The sequence below is a fragment of the Myxine glutinosa genome, chromosome 4 (assembly GCF_964187855.1).
Source record: "Myxine glutinosa chromosome 4, kmMyxGlut1.1, whole genome shotgun sequence".
Lineage (NCBI taxonomy): Eukaryota > Metazoa > Chordata > Myxini > Myxiniformes > Myxinidae > Myxine > Myxine glutinosa.
The window spans coordinates 14,547,153-14,562,737 of record NC_136264.1 but is presented as its reverse complement, the minus strand read 5'-3'; positions in this window follow the sequence as shown (position 1 = coordinate 14,562,737).

Here is a 15,585-nt window from a genome sequence, read left to right as displayed (position 1 = left end):
TTTGGATCATACAGGGTTTATAAGAGGGTATGGGTCATACAGGGTTTATAAGAGGGTTTGGTCATAAAAGGTTTATAAGAGGGTTTGGTTCATACAGGGTTTGGATCATGCAGGGTTTATAAGAGGGTTTGGATGATACAGGGTTTATAAGAGGGTTTGGATCATACAGGGTTTATTAGAGGGTTTGGGTCATACAGGATTTATAAGAGGGTTTGGATCATGCAGGGTTTATAAGAGGATTTGGATCATACAGGGTTTATAAGAGGATTTGGATCATACAGGGTTTATAAGAGGGTATGGATCATACAGGGTTTATAAGAGGATATGGATCATACGGGGTTTATAAGAGGATTTGGATCATACAGGGTTTATAAGAGGGTTTGGTCATAAAAGGTTTATAAGAGGGTTTGGTTCATACAGGGTTGATAAGAGGGTTCGGATCATACAGGGTTTATAAGAGGGTTTGGATCATGCAGGGTTTATAAGAGGATTTGGATCATACAGGGTTTATAAGAGGATATGGATCATACGGGGTTTATAAGAGGGTTTGGATCATACAGGGTTTATAAGAGAGTATGGATCATACAGGGTTTATAAGAGGGTATGAGTCATACAGGGTTTATAAGAGGGTTTGGTCATAAAAGGTTTATAAGAGGGTTTGGTTCATACAGGGTTGATAAGAGGGTTCGGATCATACAGGGTTTATAAGAGAATTTGGATCATTCAGGATTTATTGGAGAGTTTGGATCATTCAGGCTTTTTTAGAGAGTTTGGATCATACAGGATTTATTGGAGAGTTTGGATCATTCAGGTTTTATTGGAGAGTTTGGATCATTCAGGATTTATGAGAGAGTTAGGATCATACAGGGTTTATTGGAGAGTTTGGATCATATGGGGTTTCTAAGAGGGTTTGGATCATATAGGGTTTATAAGAGGGTTTGGTTCATACAGGGTTTATAAGAGGGTTTGGATCATATAGGGTTTATAAGAGGATTTGGATCATACAGGGGTTATGAGGGTTTGGATCATACAGGGTTTATAAGAGGGTTTGGTTCATACAGGGTTTATAAGAGGGTTTGGATCATATGGGGTTTATAAGAGGGTTTGGTCATAAAAGATTTATTAGAGGGTTTGGATCATATCGGGTTTATAAGAGGATTTGGATCATACAGGGGTTATGAGGGTTTGGATCATACAGGGTTTATCAGAGGGTTTGGTTCATACAGGGTTTATTAGAGGGTTTGGATCATTCAGGGTTTGTTGGAGAGTTTGGATCATACAGGGTTTATAAGGGGGTTTGGATCATATGGGATTTATAAGAGGATTTGGTCATGAAAAGGTTTATTAGAGGGTTTGGATCATTCAGGATTTATTGGAGAGTTTGGATCATTCAGGATTTATTGGAGAGTTTGGATCATACAGGGTTTATAAGAGGGTTTGGATCATATGGGATTAAAAAGAGGATTTGGTCATAAAAGGTTTATTAGAGGATTTGGATCATTCAGGATTTATTGGAGAGTTTGGATCATTCAGGATTTATTGGAGAGTTTGGATCATACAGGGTTTATAAGAGGGTTTGGATCATATGGGATTAAAAAGAGGATTTGGTCATAAAAGGTTTATTAGAGGATTTGGATCATTCAGGATTTATTGGAGAGTTTGGATCATTCAGGATTTATTAGAGAGTTTGGATCATATGGGGTTTCGAAGAGGGATTGGATCATACAGGGTTTATAAGAGGGTTTGGTCATAAAAGGTTTATAAGAGGGTTTGGTTCATATAGGGTTTATAAAAGGGTTTGGATCATACATGGTTTATAAGAGGGTTTGGATCATATGGGGTTTCTAAGAGGGTTTGGATCATATAGGTTTTAAAAGAGGGTTTGGTTCATATAGAGTTTTTAAGAGGGTTTGGATCATATAGGGTTTATAAGAGGGTTTGGATCATGCAGGGTTTATAAGAGGGTTTGGATCATATGGGGTTTCTAAGAGGGTTTGGATCATATAGGGTTTATAAGAGGGTTTGGTTCATACAGGGTTTATAAGAGGGTTTGGATCATATAGGGTTTATAAGAGGGTTTGGATCATACAGGGGTTATAAGACGGTTTGGATCATATCGGATTTATAAGAGGGTTTGGATCATATAGGGGTTATAAGAGGGTTTGGATCATGCAGGGTTTATAAGAGGGTTTGGATCATACAGGGTTTATAAGAGGGTTTGGATCATATGGGGTTTCTAAGAGGGTTTGGATCATATAGGGTTTATAAGAGGGTTTGGTTCATACAGGGTTTAGAAGAGGGTTTGGATCATAAAGGGTATATAAGAGGGTTTGGATCATACAGGGGTTATAAGAGGGTTTGGATCATACAGGGTTTATCAGAGGGTTTGGATCATACAGGGTTTATAAGAGGGTTTGGATCATATGGGGTTTCTAAGAGGGTTTGGATCATATAGGGTTTATAAGAGGGTTTGGTTCATACAGGGTTTAGAAGAGGGTTTGGATCATAAAGGGTATATAAGAGGGTTTGGATCATACAGGGGTTATAAGAGGGTTTGGATCATACAGGGTTTATAAGAGGGTTTGGTTCTTACAGGGTTTATAAGAGGGTTTGGATAATACAGGGTTTATCAGAGGGTTTGGATAATATAGGTTTTATAAGAGGATTTGGATCATACATGATTTTTCGAGGGTTTTGATCATATGGGGTTTCTAAGAGGGTTTCGATCATATAGGGTTTATAAGAGGGTTTGGGTCATACAGGGTTTATAAGAGGGTTTGGATCAAACAGGGTTTACAAGAGGGTTTGGTTCATTCAGGGTTTGTCAGAGGGTTTGGATCATGCAGGGTTTATAAGAGGGTTTGGATCATACAGGGTTTATAAGAGGGTTTGGATCAAACAGGGTTTATAACAGGGTTTGGATCATGCAGGGTTTATGAGGGTTTGGATCATATGGGGTTCATTAGAGGGTTTGGTCATACAACGCTTATTAGAGGGTTTGGATCATGCAGAGATTATTTGAGGGTTTGGATTATACATTGCTTATCAGAGGGTTTGCATGGTACAGAGTTTATAAGAGGGTTTGGATCATACAGGATTTATAAGAGGGTTTGGATCATACAGGGTTTATAAGAGGGTTTGGATCATACAGTGTTTTTCAGAGTGTTTGGATCATACAGGGATTATAAGAGGGTTTGGATGATACAGGGTTTATAAGAGGGTTTGGATCATACAGGATTAATTAGAGGGTTTGGATCATACAGGGTTTCATAAACATACAGGGTATGCAGGGTTTGGATCATACCGGGTTTCATAAACATACAGGGAATGCAGGGTTTGGATCATACAGGGTTTATTGGAGGGTTTGGATCATACAGGGTTTATAAGAGGGTTTGGATCATGCAGTGTTTATAATAGGATTTGGATTATACAGAGATTATTGGAGGGTTTGGATCATACAGGGTTTATAAGAGGGTTTGGATCATACAGGGATTATAAGAGGGTTTGGATCATACAGGAGAGGGCTTGGATCACACAGGGTTTATAAGAGAGTTTGGATCATGCAGGAGAGGGTTTGGATCATGCAGCGTTTATAAGAGGATTTGGATCATACAGGGTTTATAAGAGGGTTTGGATCATACAGGGTTTATAAGAGGGTTTGGATCATGCAGGGTTTATAAGAGGCTTTGGATCATACAGGTTTTATAAGAGGATTTGGATCATACAGGGTTTATAAGAGGGTATGGATCATACAGGGTTTATAAGAGGATATGGATCATACGGGGTTTATAAGAGGGTATGGGTCATACAGGGTTTATAAGAGGGTTTGGTCATAAAAGGTTTGTAAGAGGGTTTGGTTCATACAGGGTTTATAAGAGGGTTCGGATCATACAGGGTTTATAAGAGAGTTTGGATCATTCAGGATTTATTGGAGAGTTTGAATCATTCAGGATTTATTAGAGAGTTTGGATCATACAGGGTTTATTGGAGAGTTTGGATCATACAGGGTTTATAAGAGGGTTTGGATCATATGGGATTTATCAGAGGGTTTGGTCATAAAAGGTTTATTAGATGGTTTGGATCATTCAGGGTTTATTGGAGAGTTTGGATCATTCAGGCTTTATTGGAGAGTTTGGATCATACAGGGTTTATAAGAGGGTTTGGATCATACGGGATTTATGAGAGGGTTTGGTCATAAAAGGTTTATAAGAGGGTTTGGTTCATACAGGGTTTATAAGAGGGTTTGGATCATATGGGGTTTATAAGAGGGTTTGGATTGTACAGAGTTTATAAGAGGGTTTGGATCATATGGGGTTTCGAAGAGGGTTTGGATCATCTAGGGTTTATAAGAGGGTTTGGATCATATAGGATTTATAAGAGGGTTTGGATCCTATAGGGTTTATAAGAGGGTTTGGATCATACAGGGGTTATAAGAGGGTTTGGATAATACAGGGTTTATAAGAGGGTTTGGATCATACAGCGTTTATAAGAGGGTTTGGATCATATAGGGTTTATCAGAGGGTTTGGATCATATAGGGTTTATCAGAGGGTTTGGTTAATACAGGGTTTATAAGAGGGTTTGGATCATACCGGGTTTATAAGAGGGTTTGGGTCATACAGGGTTTATAAGAGGATTTGGATCAAACAGGGTTTACAAGAGGGTTTGGTTCATAGAGGGTTTATAAGAGGATTTGGGTCATACAGGGTTTATAAGAGGGTTTGGTTCATACAGGGTTTGTCAGAGGGTTTGGATCATGCAGGGTTTATAAGAGGGTTTGGATCATACAGGGTTTATGTGAGGGTTTGGATCAAACAGGGTTTATAAGAGGGTTTGGACCATGCAGGGTTTATGAGGGTTTGGATCATATGGGGTTCATTAGAGGGTTTGGTCAAACAAGGCTTATTAGAGGGTTTGGATCATGCAGAGATTATTGGAGGGTTTGGATTATACATGGTTTATTGGAGGGTTTGGATCATACAGGGTTTATCAGAGGGTTTGGATCATACAGGGTTTATAAGAGGGTTTGGATCATACAGCGTTTTTCAGAGTGTTTGGATCATACAGGGTTTCAGAGGGTTTGGATGATACAGGGTTTATAAGAGGTTTTGGATCATACAGGGTTTATTAGAGGGTTTGGATCATACAGGGTTTCATAAACATACAGGGTATGCAGGGTTTGGATCATACCGGGTTTCATAAACATACAGGGAATGCAGGGTTTGGATCACACAGGGTTTATTGGAGGGTTTGGATCATACAGGGTTTATAAGAGGGTTTGGATCATGCAGTGTTTATAATAGGATTTGGATCATACAGAGATTATTGGAGGGTTTGGATCATACATGGTTTATAAGAGGTTTTGGATCATACAGGGATTATAAGAGGGTTTGGATCATACAGGAGAGGGTTTGGATCACACAGGGTTTATAAGAGAGATTGGATCATGCAGTGTTTATAAGAGGATTTGGAACATTCAGAGATTATAAGAGGGTTTGGATCATACAGGGTTTATTAGAGGTTATGGACGATGCGGGGTTTATAAGAGGGTTTGGATCATTCAGGATTTATAAGAGGGTATGGATCATACAGGATTTATAAGAGGGTTTGGATCATACAGGGTTTATAAGAGGATATGGATCATATGGGGTTTATAAGAGGGTTTGGATCATACAGGGTTTATAAGAGAGTATGGATCATACAGGGTTTATAAGAGGGTATGGGTCATACAGGGTTTATAAGAGGGTTTGGTCATAAAAGGTTTATAAGAGGGTTTGGTTCATACAGGGTTGATAAGAGGGTTCGGATCATACAGGGTTTATAAGAGGGTTTGGATCATGCAGGGTTTATAAGAGGATTTGGATCATACAGGGTTTATAAGAGGATATGGATCATACGGGGTTTATAAGAGGGTTTGGATCATACAGGGTTTATAAGAGAGTATGGATCATACAGGGTTTATAAGAGGGTATGAGTCATACAGGGTTTATAAGAGGGTTTGGTCATAAAAGGTTTATAAGAGGGTTTGGTTCATACAGGGTTGATAAGAGGGTTCGGATCATACAGGGTTTATAAGAGAATTTGGATCATTCAGGATTTAGTGGAGAGTTTGGATCATTCAGGCTTTTTTAGAGAGTTTGGATCATACAGGATTTATTGGAGAGTTTGGATCATTCAGGTTTTATTGGAGAGTTTGGATCATTCAGGATTTATGAGAGAGTTAGGATCATACAGGGTTTATTGGAGAGTTTGGATCATATGGGGTTTCTAAGAGGGTTTGGATCATATAGGGTTTATAAGAGGGTTTGGTTCATACAGGGTTTATAAGAGGGTTTGGATCATATAGGGTTTATAAGAGGATTTGGATCATACAGGGGTTATGAGGGTTTGGATCATACAGGGTTTATAAGAGGGTTTGGTTCATACAGGGTTTATAAGAGGGTTTGGATCATATGGGGTTTATAAGAGGGTTTGGTCATAAAAGATTTATTAGAGGGTTTGGATCATATCGGGTTTATAAGAGGATTTGGATCATACAGGGGTTATGAGGGTTTGGATCATACAGGGTTTATCAGAGGGTTTGGTTCATACAGGGTTTATTAGAGGGTTTGGATCATTCAGGGTTTGTTGGAGAGTTTGGATCATACAGGGTTTATAAGGGGGTTTGCATCATATGGGATTTATAAGAGGATTTGGTCATGAAAAGGTTTATTAGAGGGTTTGGATCATTCAGGATTTATTGGAGAGTTTGGATCATTCAGGATTTATTGGAGAGTTTGGATCATACAGGGTTTATAAGAGGGTTTGGATCATATGGGATTAAAAAGAGGATTTGGTCATAAAAGGTTTATTAGAGGATTTGGATCATTCAGGATTTATTGGAGAGTTTGGATCATTCAGGATTTATTAGAGAGTTTGGATCATACAGGGTTTATTGGAGGGTTTGGATCATGGAGGATTTATAAGAGGGTTTGGATCATATGGGGTTTCGAAGAGGGATTGGATCATACAGGGTTTATAAGAGGGTTTGGTCATAAAAGGTTTATAAGAGGGTTTGGTTCATATAGGGTTTATAAAAGGGTTTGGATCATACATGGTTTATAAGAGGGTTTGGATCATATGGGGTTTCTAAGAGGGTTTGGATCATATAGGTTTTAAAAGAGGGTTTGGTTCATATAGAGTTTTTAAGAGGGTTTGGATCATATAGGGTTTATAAGAGGGTTTGGATCATGCAGGGTTTATAAGAGGGTTTGGATCATATGGGGTTTCTAAGAGGGTTTGGATCATATAGGGTTTATAAGAGGGTTTGGTTCATACAGGGTTTATAAGAGGGTTTGGATCATATAGGGTTTATAAGAGGGTTTGGATCATACAGGGGTTATAAGACGGTTTGGATCATATCGGATTTATAAGAGGGTTTGGATCATATAGGGGTTATAAGAGGGTTTGGATCATACATGGTTTTTAAGAGGGTTTGGATCATATGGGGTTTCTAAGAGGGTTTGGATCATTGAGGATTTATAAGAGGGTTTGGTTCGTACAGGGTTTATAAGAGGGTTTGGATCATACAGGGTTTATAAGAGGGTTTGGATCATTCAGGATTCATAAGAGGGTTTAGATCAAACAGGGTTTACAAGAGGGTTTGGTTCATACATGGTTTGGATCATGGAGGCTTTATAAGAGGGTTTGGATCATACAGGGTTTATAAGAGGGTTTGGTTCATACAGGATTTATAAGAGGATTTGGTTCATACAGGGTTTATAAGAGGGTTTGGATCATACAGGCTTTATAAGAGGGTATGGATCATAAAGGGTTTATAAGAGGATATGGATCATACGGGGTTTATAAGAGGGTTTGGATCATACAGGGTTTATAAGAGGGTATGGATCATAAAGGGTTTATAAGAGGATATGGATCATACGGGGTTTATAAGAGGGTTTGGATCATACAGGGTTTATAAGAGAGTATGGATCATACAGGGTTTATAAGAGGGTATGGATCATACAGGGTTTATAAGAGGATATGGATCATACGGGGTTTATAAGAGGGTTTGGATCATACAGGGTTTACATGAGGGTTTGGTTCATACAGGGTTTATAAGAGGGTTTGGGTCATACAGGGTTTATAAGAGGGTTTGGTTCATACAGGGTTTATCAGAGGGTTTGGTTCATACAGGGTTTATAAGAGGGTTTGGATCATACAGGGTTTATAAGAGGGTTTGGGTCATACAGGGTTTATAAGAGGGTTTGGGTCATACAGGGTTTATAAGAGGGTTTGGATCAAACAGGGTTTACATGAGGGTTTGGTTCATACAGGGTTTATAAGAGGGTTTGGGTCATACAGGGTTTATAAGAGGGTTTGGATCATATAGGGTTTATCAGAGGGTTTGGTTCATACAGGGTTTATAAGAGGGTTTGGATCATACAGGGTTTATAAGAGGGTTTGGGTCATACAGGGTTTATAAGAGGGTTTGGGTCATACAGGGTTTATAAGAGGGTTTGGATCAAACAGGGTTTACATGAGGGTTTGGTTCATACAGGGTTTATAAGAGGGTTTGGGTCATACAGGGTTTATAAGAGGGTTTGGTTCATACAGGGTTTGTCAGAGGGTTTGGATCATGCAGGGTTTATAAGAGGGTTTGGATCATACAGGGTTTATAAGAGGGTTTGGATCAAACAGGGTTTATAAGAGGGTTTGGATCATGCAGGGTTTATGAGGGTTTGGATCATATGGGGATCATTAGAGGGTTTGGTCATACAAGGCTTATTAGAGGGTTTGGATCATGCAGAGATTATTGGAGGGTTTGGATTATACATGGTTTATTGGAGGATTTGGATCATACAGGGTTTATAAGAGGGTTTGGATCATACAGGGTTTATAAGAGAGTATGGATTATACAGGGTTTATAAGAGGGTATGGGTCATACAGGGTTTATAAGAGGGTTTGGTCATAAAACGTTTATAAGAGGATTTGGTTCATACAGGGTTGAAAAGAGGGTTTGGATCATATGGGGTTTATAAGAGGGTTTGGTCATAAAAGGTTTATTGGAGGATTTGGATCATACAGGCTTTATAAGAGGGTTTGGATCATACAGGGTTTAAAAGAGGGTTTGGATGGTACAGAGTTTATAAGAGGGTTTGGATCATACAGGGTTTATAAGAGCATTTGGATCATACAGGGTTTATAAGACGGTTTGGATAATGCAGGGTTTATAAGAGGGTTTGGATGATACAGGGTTTATTAGACGGTTTGGATCATGCAGGGTTTATAAGAGGGTTTGGATGATACAGGGTTTAGAAGAGGGTTTGGATCATACAGGGTTTATAAGAGGGTTTGGATCATGCAGGGTTTATAAGAGGATTTGGATCATACAGGGTTTATAAGAGGATATGGATCATACGGGGTTTATAAGAGGGTTTGGATCATACGGGGTTTATAAGAGGGTTTGGATCATACAGGGTTTATAAGAGGGTATGGGTCATACTGGGTTTATAAGAGGGTTTGGTCATAAAAGGTTTATAAGAGGGTTTGGTTCATACAGGGTTTGGATCATGCAGGGTTTATAAGAGGGTTTGGATGATACAGGGTTTATAAGAGGGTTTGGATCATACAGGGTTTATTAGAGGGTTTGGGTCATACAGGATTTATAAGAGGGTTTGGATCATGCAGGGTTTATAAGAGGATTTGGATCATACAGGGTTTATAAGAGGATTTGGATCATACAGGGTTTATAAGAGGGTATGGATCATACAGGGTTTATAAGAGGATATGGATCATACGGGGTTTATAAGAGGATTTGGATCATACAGGGTTTATAAGAGAGTATGGATCATACAGGGTTTATAAGAGAGTATGGATCATACAGGGTTTATAAGAGGGTATGGGTCATACAGGGTTTATAAGAGGGTTTGGTCATAAAAGGTTTAAAAGAGGGTTTGGTTCATACAGGGTTTATAAGAGGATATGGATCATACGGGGTTTATAAGAGGATTTGGATCATACAGGGTTTATAAGAGAGTATGGATCATACAGGGTTTATAAGAGGGTATGGGTCATACAGGGTTTATAAGAGGGTTTGGTCATAAAAGGTTTATAAGAGGGTTTGGTTCATACAGGGTTTATAAGAGGGTTCGGATCATACAGGGTTTATAAGAGAGTTTGGATCATTCAGGATTTATTGGAGAGTTTGGATCATTCAGGATTTTTTAGAGAGTTTGGATCATACAGGATTTATTGGAGAGTTTGGATCATTCAGGTTTTATTGGAGAGTTTGGATCATTCAGGTTTTATGAGAGAGTTTGGATCATACAGGGTTTATTGGAGAGTTTGGATCATTCAGGGTTTATTGGAGAGTTTGGATCATTCAGGATTTATTGGAGAGTTTGGATCATACAGGGTTTATTGGAGAGTTTGGATCATACAGGGTTTATAAGAGGGTTTGGATCATATGGGATTTATGAGAGGGTTTGGATAATACAGGGGTTATAAGAGGGTTTGGATCATACAGGATTTATAAGAGGGTTTGGTCATAAAAGGTTTATAAGAGGGTTTGGTTCATACAGGGTTTATAAGAGGATATGGATCATATGGGGTTTATAAGAGGATTTGGATCATACAGGGTTTATAAGAGAGTATGGATCATACAGGGTTTATAAGAGGGTATGGGTCATACAGGGTTTATAAGAGGGTTTGGTCATAAAAGGTTTATAAGAGGGTTTGGTTCATACAGGGTTTATAAGAGGATTCGGACCATACAGGGTTTATAAGAGAGTTTGGATCATTCAGGATTTATTGGAGAGTTTGGATCATTCAGGATTTTTTAGAGAGTTTGGATCATACAGGATTTATAAGAGGGTTTGGATCATATGGGATTTATCAGAGGGTTTGGTCATAAAGGTTTATTTCGATGGTTTGGATCATTCAGGGTTTATTGGAGAGTTTGCATCATTCAGGATTTATTGGAGAGTTTGGATCATACAGGGTTTATAAGAGGGTTTGGATCATATGGGATTTATGAGAGGGTTTGGTCATAAAAGGTTTATTTCGATGGTTTGGATCATTCAGGAATTATTGGAGAGTTTGGATCATACATGGTTTATAAGAGGGTATGGGTCATACATGGTTTATAAGAGGGTTTGGATCATACAGGGTTTATAAGAGGGTTTGGTCATAAAAGGTTTATCAGAAGGTTTGGTTCATACAGGGTTTATAACAGGGTTTGGATCATATAGGTTTTATAAGAGGGTTTGGATCATACATGATTTTTAGAGGGTTTTGATCATATGGGGTTTCTAAGAGGGTTTGGATCATGTAGGGTTTATAAGAGGGTTTGGATCATACAGGGTTTATAAGAGGGTTTGGATCATATGGGGTTTATAAGAGGGTTTGGATCATACAGGGGTTATAAGAGGGTTTGGATCATACAGGGTTTATAAGAGGGTTTGGTTCTTACAGGGTTTATAAGAGGGTTTGGATAATACAGGGTTTATCAGAGGGTTTGGATCATACAGGGTTTATAAGAGGGTTTGGATCATATGGGATTTATAAGAGGGTTTGGTCATAAAAGATTTATTCGAGGATTTAGATCATTCAGGCTTTATTGGAGAGTTTGGATCATTCAGGCTTTTATTGGAGAGTTTGGATCATTCAGGATTTATTGGAGAGTTTGGATCATACAGGGTTTATTGGAGGGTTTGGATCATACAGGGTTTATAAGAGGATTTGGATCATGCAGAGATTATTGGAGGGTTTGGATTATACTGGGTTTACTGGAGGGTTTGGATCATACAGGGTTTAAAAGAGGGTATGGGTCATACAGGGTTTATAAGAGGGTTTGGATCATATGGGATTTATGAGAGGGTTTGGTCATAAAAGGTTTATTTCGATGGTTTGGATCATTCAGGGTTTATTGGAGAGTTTGGATGATACAGGGTTTATAAGAGGGTTTGGATCATACAGGGTTTATTCGAGGGTTTGGATCATACAGGGTTTATTAGACGGTTTGGATCGTGCAGGGTTTATAAGAGGGTTTGGATGATACAGGGTTTAGAAGAGGGTTTGGATCATACAGGGTTTATAAGAGGATTTGGATCATACAGGGTTTATAAGAGGGTATGGATCATACAGGGTTTATAAGAGGATATGGATCATACGGGGTTTATAAGAGGGTTTGGATCATACAGGGTTTATAAGAGGGTATGGGTCATACAGGGTTTATAAGAGGGTTTGGTCATAAAAGGTTTATAAGAGGGTTTGGTTCATACAGGGTTTAGAAGAGGGTTTGGATCATGCAGGGTTTATAAGAGGGTTTGGATGATACAGGGTTTATAAGAGGGTTTGGATCATACAGGATTTATTAGAGGGTTTGGATCATACAGGGTTTATTAGACGGTTTGGATCATGCAGGGTTTATAAGAGGATTTGGATCATACAGGGTTTATAAGAGGGTTTGGATCATACAGGGTTTATAAGAGGGTTTGGATCATGCAGGGTTTATAAGAGGATTTGGATCATACAGGGTTTATAAGAGGATTTGGATCATACAGGGTTTATAAGAGGGTTTGGATCATAAAGGGTTTATAAGAGGATATGGATCATACGGGGTTTATAAGAGGGTTCGGATCATACAGGGTTTATAAGAGAGTTTGGATCATTCAGGATTTATTGGAGAGTTTGGATCATTCAGGATTTATAAGAGAGTATGGATCATACAGGGTTTATAAGAGGGTTTGGTCATAAAAGGTTTATAAGAGGGTTTGGTTCATACAGGGTTTATAAGAGGGTTCGGATCATACAGGGTTTATAAGAGAGTTTGGATCATTCAGGATTTATTGGAGAGTTTGGATCATACAGGGTTTATAAGAGAGTATGGATCATACAGGGTTTATAAGAGAGTATGGATCATACAGGGTTTATAAGAGGGTTTGGTCATAAAAGGTTTATGAGAGGGTTTGGATGATACAGGGTTTATAAGAGGGTTTGGATCATACAGGGTTTATTAGAGGGTTTGGATCATACAGGGTTTATTAGAGGGTTTGGATCATACAGGGTTTATAAGAGGGTTTGGATCATACAGTGTTTTTCAGAGTGTTTGGATCATACAGGGATTATAAGAGGGTTTGGATGATACAGGATTTATCAGAGGGTTTGGATCATACAGGGTTTATTAGAGGGTTGGGATCATACAGGGTTTATTAGAGGGTTTGGATCATACAGGGTTTCATAAACATAGAGGGTATGCAGGGTTTGGATCATACCGGGTTTCATAAACATACAGGGAATGCAGGGTTTGGATCATACAGGGTTTTTTGGAGGGTTTGGATCATGCAGTGTTTATAATAGGATTTGGATCATACAGAGATTATTGGAGGGTTTGGATCATACAGGGTTTATAAGAGGGTTTGGATCATACAGGGATTATAAGAGGGTTTGGATCATACAGGAGAGGGCTTGGATCACACAGGGTTTATAAGAGAGTTTGGATCATGCAGTGTTTATAAGAGGATTTGGATCATTCAGAGATTATAAGAGGGTTTGGATCATACAGGGTTTATTAGAGGTTATGGACGATGCAGGGTTTATAAGAGGGTTTGGATCATTCAGGATTTATAAGAGGGTATGGATCATACAGGATTTATAAGAGGGTTTGGATCATACAGGGTTTATAAGAGGATATGGATCATATGGGGTTTATAAGAGGGTTTGGATCATACAGGGTTTATAAGAGAGTATGGATCATACAGGGTTTATAAGAGGGTATGGGTCATACAGGGTTTATAAGAGGGTTTGGTCATAAAAGGTTTATAAGAGGGTTTGGTTCATACAGGGTTGATAAGAGGGTACGGATCATACAGGGTTTATAAGAGGGTTTGGATCATGCAGGGTTTATAAGAGGATTTGGATCATACAGGGTTTATAAGAGGATATGGATCATACGGGGTTTATAAGAGGGTTTGGATCATACAGGGTTTATAAGAGAGTATGGATCATACAGGGTTTATAAGAGGGTATGAGTCATACAGGGTTTATAAGAGGGTTTGGTCATAAAAGGTTTATAAGAGGGTTTGGTTCATACAGGGTTGATAAGAGGGTTCAGATCATACAGGGTTTATAAGAGAATTTGGATCATTCAGGATTTATTGGAGAGTTTGGATCATTCAGGCTTTTTTAGAGAGTTTGGATCATACAGGATTTATTGGAGAGTTTGGATCATTCAGGTTTTATTGGAGAGTTTGGATCATTCAGGATTTATGAGAGAGTTAGGATCATACAGGGTTTATTGGAGAGTTTGGATCATTCAGGATTTATTGGAGAGTTTGGATCATTCAGGGTTTATAAGAGAGTATGGATCATACAGGGTTTATAAGAGGATATGGATCATACAGGGTTTATAAGAGGGTTTGGATCAAAGAGGATTTATAAGAGGGTTTGGATAATACATGATTTATAAGAGGGTTTGGTCATAAAAGGTTTATAAGAGGGTTTGGTTCATACAGGGTTTATAAGAGGATATGGATCATATGGGGTTTATAAGAGGATTTGGATCATACAGGGTTTATAAGAGAGTATGGATCATACAGGGTTTATAAGAGGGTATGGGTCATACAGGGTTTATAAGAGGGTTTGGTCATAAAAGGTTTATAAGAGGGTTTGGTTCATACAGGGTTTATAAGAGGATTCGGACCATACAGGGTTTATAAGAGAGTTTGGATCATTCAGGATTTATTGGAGAGTTTGGATCATTCAGGATTTTTTAGAGAGTTTGGATCATACAGGATTTATAAGAGGGTTTGGATCATATGGGATTTATCAGAGGGTTTGGTCATAAAGGTTTATTTCGATGGTTTGGATCATTCAGGGTTTATTGGAGAGTTTGCATCATTCAGGATTTATTGGAGAGTTTGGATCATACAGGGTTTATAAGAGGGTTTGGATCATATGGGATTTATGAGAGGGTTTGGTCATAAAAGGTTTATTTCGATGGTTTGGATCATTCAGGAATTATTGGAGAGTTTGGATCATACATGGTTTATAAGAGGGTATGGGTCATACATGGTTTATAAGAGGGTTTGGATCATACAGGGTTTATAAGAGGGTTTGGTCATAAAAGGTTTATCAGAAGGTTTGGTTCATACAGGGTTTATAACAGGGTTTGGATCATATAGGTTTTATAAGAGGGTTTGGATCATACATGATTTTTAGAGGGTTTTGATCATATGGGGTTTCTAAGAGGGTTTGGATCATGTAGGGTTTATAAGAGGGTTTGGATCATACAGGGTTTATAAGAGGGTTTGGATCATATGGGGTTTATAAGAGGGTTTGGATCATACAGGGGTTATAAGAGGGTTTGGATCATACAGGGTTTATAAGAGGGTTTGGTTCTTACAGGGTTTATAAGAGGGTTTGGATAATACAGGGTTTATCAGAGGGTTTGGATCATACAGGGTTTATAAGAGGGTTTGGATCATATGGGATTTATAAGAGGGTTTGGTCATAAAAGATTTATTCGAGGATTTAGATCATTCAGGCTTTATTGGAGAGTTTGGATCATTCAGGCTTTTATTGGAGAGTTTGGATCATTCAGGATT